A 5,225-nucleotide genomic window follows, 5' to 3' on the forward strand; every position below is an offset into this window, starting at 1 on the left:
AATAATTACTCAAACATTGAATGTTTTCATTGTTTAAGTACATTAAAAATACTGACCATGAATGTTTGTCACAATAACCTTAACAATAATATCGTCAACAAGGTTATCGAGGAGGTCAAGAAGGTTGTAAAAAATCTTGTATAAATGAGACGACCCCAAAGTTCGTTGTTTCATTTGGTGACATATTCTCAAGAATTTAGAGAGTATAAGAGAAATTGTAAAGAAGAAATTCATATTACATTGATATCTAATGTAATTTTATCTCTCACCTATGGCCTAAACAAATATGATGCTGAATTACGTAAATTACGGGTGAAGAACACAAATTTCTTCACCAAGGATTGACAAAAATTTGTTAACCTGATAAAGAATAAGGGTGAATTTTCAAGAAAACTTATTTAACTTTGATATTGTTTCATTAGTTTCCAAAATCTCTCTTAACTAAGTAACACGATTTATTAAAGAAAATTCTTGATTGAAGTATGGAAAAATTGGCAGTTGTCCTCTGCTTTTCATTGTTTAGTTTTAAGTCTGATAATTTTATGAACAGACACATACTGTGGCTATGGGATCACCACCTTCCCTTTAACACAAAAAAAAATTATAGGAACATTTTCAGAAAAAGCACTTGAATCCTTCCATTTCAAACAGAGTCGTTGGAAGAGTTTCATAGGAAATACCATTGTAAAGTGGCCAAATAGCAGTGAGGAATATTGTTAGAAATTAATGGAGAATAGGTTACGTAGTTATGATTTGCTCTTTATTTGACATTCAGTTCCTATTAATTAGGAATCTGTTTTTTGCTTATGTATCTATTTAATTCCTGATGATTAATGAATAAAGTGAGCGAATGCATTTGCTGGTGGGAGCTCCTGGTGATCTGCACCTGTGAGCTCCCGTGTGTTTGTCCAAACTTCTGTCTTCTGCATTTCTTATCATGGTATCAGAGCATAGTGCTGGGAATCCTGTAAGCTGAAGCTGTGCGTGACTTTGGAAGGCTGCAAAGACGTGGCCGACTGGATCCTGCGTGGAAGTCGAGTGCCTGCGTCGAGAAGGAGGTGTAGAGGGTCTCAGGTCGGGGTGTGCAGCTTTGAGTTATGTGTAGGTCCTGATTCGAATTCCTCTGGCCTCCAATCTGACATAGACGGACAGCTCTTCGAACGTTGTTTCCAGCCGTGTCCTTAGACGCTGATTTGGTCACCCATGGCTTCCTGAGTCCTTCGTCAGGGTTTGTTCTCAGGGAGGGTATCCAGTGTCTTCTAGTAAGAAAAAGCTAAAGAAATTCGAGGAATGAGCGCTTTCGGGGTTCTGTTGAACTCATCCTCGGAATTCAGGGTTTCCTGCGTAGGATTGGTTTGATGTTGTTTTGGCATTCAATCTGATAGATTTTCAAGAGGAAAAGTATAGGAGGGTTTCGGTGGATCGAGTGGGCAAGGGAATGCCCGGAGAGTTTCAAAGGTTTGCCATTTGGTTGTGTTGATCTGAGAGCAGAGAAACTCTCGTTGTTGGCAGAAGAAACTGTGGTGGCAGCATGGAGCGATCTTCTGTATAGATCGTGAGTCGTGGTGGGAGGAACCTGTAAGAGCCGAAAACCCAAAGAGCAGAGGTGGACTGTGGCAGTGAAGGAGCTCGAAGGTTGAGCGTGGAGGCTGTTGGGAGGTCGAGCGGAGAAGCTCGTGTGTTGTAGTGGTGGATTGTTGTGATAATCGAGAGTTGTTCGGTTTTTTAAGTTATCGGGGTAACCTGTTTTTTTCAAGATGAATTCTCAGATGGCAGATTATTTAAATGAAAGCAGCAAATTGGATGGTTCCAATTACATAAATTGGAAATTTAAGCTTCAGACTTTGCTTGAAGGTCAGAATACCTACAGCATTGTCATCGGTGATGAAGGTAAGCCAACTGTTCCAAATGGTGGAACGAATGCAACAACTCAAGAATGGGAGAAAAGGGAGTTGAAGGCAAAGGTCCTACTAAAATTGTGAGTTAAAGATTGCATCATCCCTCATATTCGGGATTGCAAGACAACGAATGAGATTTGGACAACTCTCAAAGACATGTATGAAATCAAGAACACCAGCCGAACCTTGTTCCTCAGGAAGAAGATCCTCTCAATCAAGATGGAGGAGAATGAGTCTGTTTCGTCATTCTTATCTCGGATAAAGGAAGTTAAAGATAAACTATTTGATATCGGTCAAACCGTGGCAAATGATGAACTGGTGACAATCACCATGAACGGTATGACAGATCACTATCAGATGTTTATAACTAGATTGAATGCAAGGGAAAAGCCTCCAAGTTTTGAAGAGCTTACTGGAATTTTGCTACATGAAGAGGAAAGGAGGTCGTCTCTCAAGCCTCAAGATCCAGATCTTGCATTGATAAAAAAGTTCAAGGCAAAAGGGAGAGCGATGGCTGATCAGAGGAGGGGCAACACATCAGAAATGACACCACAAGGTATGACCTCGTATAGAAATGACTCTGCTCCTGAATGTTTTTATTGTGGTAAGATAGGCCATATTGCTAAATTTTGTCACAAGAAGAAGGCAAATCAAGAGAGGTACAATCAGAAAAGGCATGCAGGTCATTTGGTAGATGCAGATGCAGATACAGACCCAGATCAGAATCTGGATGTTAGACTATTTATGGCCGACGGTGACACTGCTATTGAGGAGGATGAATCAGATATTTGGATCGTGGATTCTGGAGCCTCCTCGCATATGTCAGGTAAAAAGCAATGGTTTAGAAATTTTAAAGAATCCAACACTGGAGTAAAAGTCTATATTGGAGATAATAGTGGGTACGAGATCAAGGGACATGGAGATGTCCTTGCTACTCTGCCTAATCGTAAGATCAGGAATATATATGATGTGTGGTATGTTCCTGGCCTTAAGAAGAACCTGATTTCTGTGTCCAAGATTACAGATCAGGACCTCAAGGTATAATTTTTTAAATCTTATTGCATTATTAAAGATTTGTTGGATCAGATGAAGCCCATTGCTACAGGTATTCGCATAGGAGGACTCTACAAGTTGGATGTGAAAAGTACGCCTCAGCAAGCCTTGATGACGTCAAATAAGTCTGCTGAAAGGAGCCGGGACAGCAAGTATCCATCATCAATGGTACCTGCTGAGAAGGTAATTGGAGCGCTTCACACTCGAATTCTTCCGTTTCAATTGCTATCCCGGCCCCTAAACCCGAAGAAAATGAAGATCGACTCCGACACCAACCACAGCAGCGAAATTCACGATGAGAGCCTGGATATTCTTCCCACGGTGGTTCCCAATTTGGCATCGGTTTTGGCCCCATCGAGTCTAGAGATGAAGAACCAGACGACGCTTTCCCGTCACCTGTACTAGGGAGTCGAGGAGGGTAGTCGCTTTTTAGAAGATGGGTTTTCAGCCCATGAGCTTTTCAATAAGGGATAATCTTACACCTACGACGATGTAATTTTTCACCCTTACCATATTGATTTCGCAACAGAAGCAGTGGATTTGACTACCTATCTCACAAGAAACATAATCCTTAGAACACCATGCCTGTCGTCTCCCATGGACACTGTTACAGAATCTTCAATGGCAACGGCCATGGCTGCCCTGGGAGGAATAGGTTTTAATCATTACAACAATCTCCCACATGAACAGGCTGATCTCGTGAAAAAGGCCAAAATCCAACGAGTTGGGTTTGTTCGTGATCCATTTTGTTTGTTGCCAACTGACAGTATTCATAAAATTGATGCCGTAAAGGAGAGGCGGGGCTTTCTATGTGCATTAGTTACAGAATCAAGGACCATTGGATCTAAGCTTTTAGGGATAGTTACAAACAGGGACTAGAGAAAGTGATAAAGAGAGGCTTCAGCTTCTCGTCGATGCCGGTGTGAACGTAGTTATTCTTGATAGCTCACAGGGAGATTCCATATACCAGAGAGATATGCTGGGCTATAGTAAGTGGGCTTATCCTCACTTGGATGTGATTGCGGGCAATGTAGTGACTGCCAATCAGGCCAGGAATTTGATAAGTGCAGGGGCAGATGCCCTTAGAGTTGGAATAGGATCGGGCTCGATATGCACTACACAGGAAGTATGTGCTGTTGGAAGCGGACAGGCAACAGTAGTCTACAAAGTTGCATCTGTCGCAAGAGAAAGTGGTGTACCTATCATTGCTGATGGTGGAATTTCAAATTCAGGGCACATTGTTAAAGCCTTGGCGTTGGGAGCATCTACTGTCATGATGGGAAGCTTTCTTGCAGGCACAGAGGAGTCTCCTGGTGATTACTTTGTTCAGGATGGGCAAAGCCTTAAAAAGTACAGAGGGATGGGTTCTCTTGAAGCCATGGCAAAAGGAAGTGATACAAGATATCTGGGTGATAAATCTAAGCTGAAAATTGCTCAAGGGGTTTCAGGGGCGGTGGCTGATAAAGGTTCTGTTTTGAGAATGATTCCTTATACGATGCATGCAGTCAAACAAGGCTTCCAAGATCTTGGAGTGTCATCTCTGCAGGATGCTCACAACAATTGCAAATCGGAAGCCAGCACAAATTTTGCTGATGCACTTAGATCGGTGGGTGCTCAAGCTGAAGTAAGACTATATGAAGGAAAGACACACGCATCTGATGAAAGCATAGATCTTCCCAAGTGGGTACAATCTGTTGTGAGGGAAGAATGGACAGCCGAGGTATTTGATCTAGAACTCATGAGGTACAAGAACATCGAGGAGGAAATGGTGGGCATGCCTCAAATCGCAATGGTCTGTGTGTCCGTGCCCTCTGAGCAATGCCCGAAGATGAGTCATGTTGTGAAGATGATTGAAGAAATAAGAGGAGAACAATCGCCTATGCATGAATCCTTCGATTCGCTATCTCAATCTCCTTCGGTGTCCAAGGACACAGGAACCACAATTCACTAAGCCACTAGGAAGACTGAAGTTTGATTTGTTTAGGGACATTTTAGGTGTGTTTAAAAATCCCTTTCTCCATTAAGGGGGGATGTTAGAAATTAATGGAGAATAGGTTACATAGTTATGATTTTCTCTTTATTTGACATTCAGTTCCTATTAATTAGGAATCTATTTTTTGCTTATGTATCTATTTAATTCCTGATGATTAATGAATAAAGTGAGGGAATGCATTTGCTGGTGGGAGCTCCTGGTGATCTGCACCTGTGAGCTCCCGTGTGTTTGTCCAAACTTCTGTCTTCTGCATTTCTTATCAAATATGGCATGAACTTTCA

General features: G+C 41.8%; 1 pseudogene; it reads left to right on the top strand.

Annotated features, from left to right (window-relative positions):
* Window positions 1–2,117: 2,117 nt before the first annotated feature.
* LOC149182536 (inosine-5'-monophosphate dehydrogenase pseudogene) lies at window positions 2,118–4,902 on the top strand (annotated as a pseudogene).
* Window positions 4,903–5,225: the final 323 nt, after the last annotated feature.

The sequence above is a fragment of the Pinus tabuliformis genome, chromosome 3_2 (assembly GCF_031772625.1).
Source record: "Pinus tabuliformis cultivar Carrire ecotype Pingquan chromosome 3_2, CPIR1, whole genome shotgun sequence".
Taxonomy (NCBI): domain Eukaryota; kingdom Viridiplantae; phylum Streptophyta; class Pinopsida; order Pinales; family Pinaceae; genus Pinus; species Pinus tabuliformis.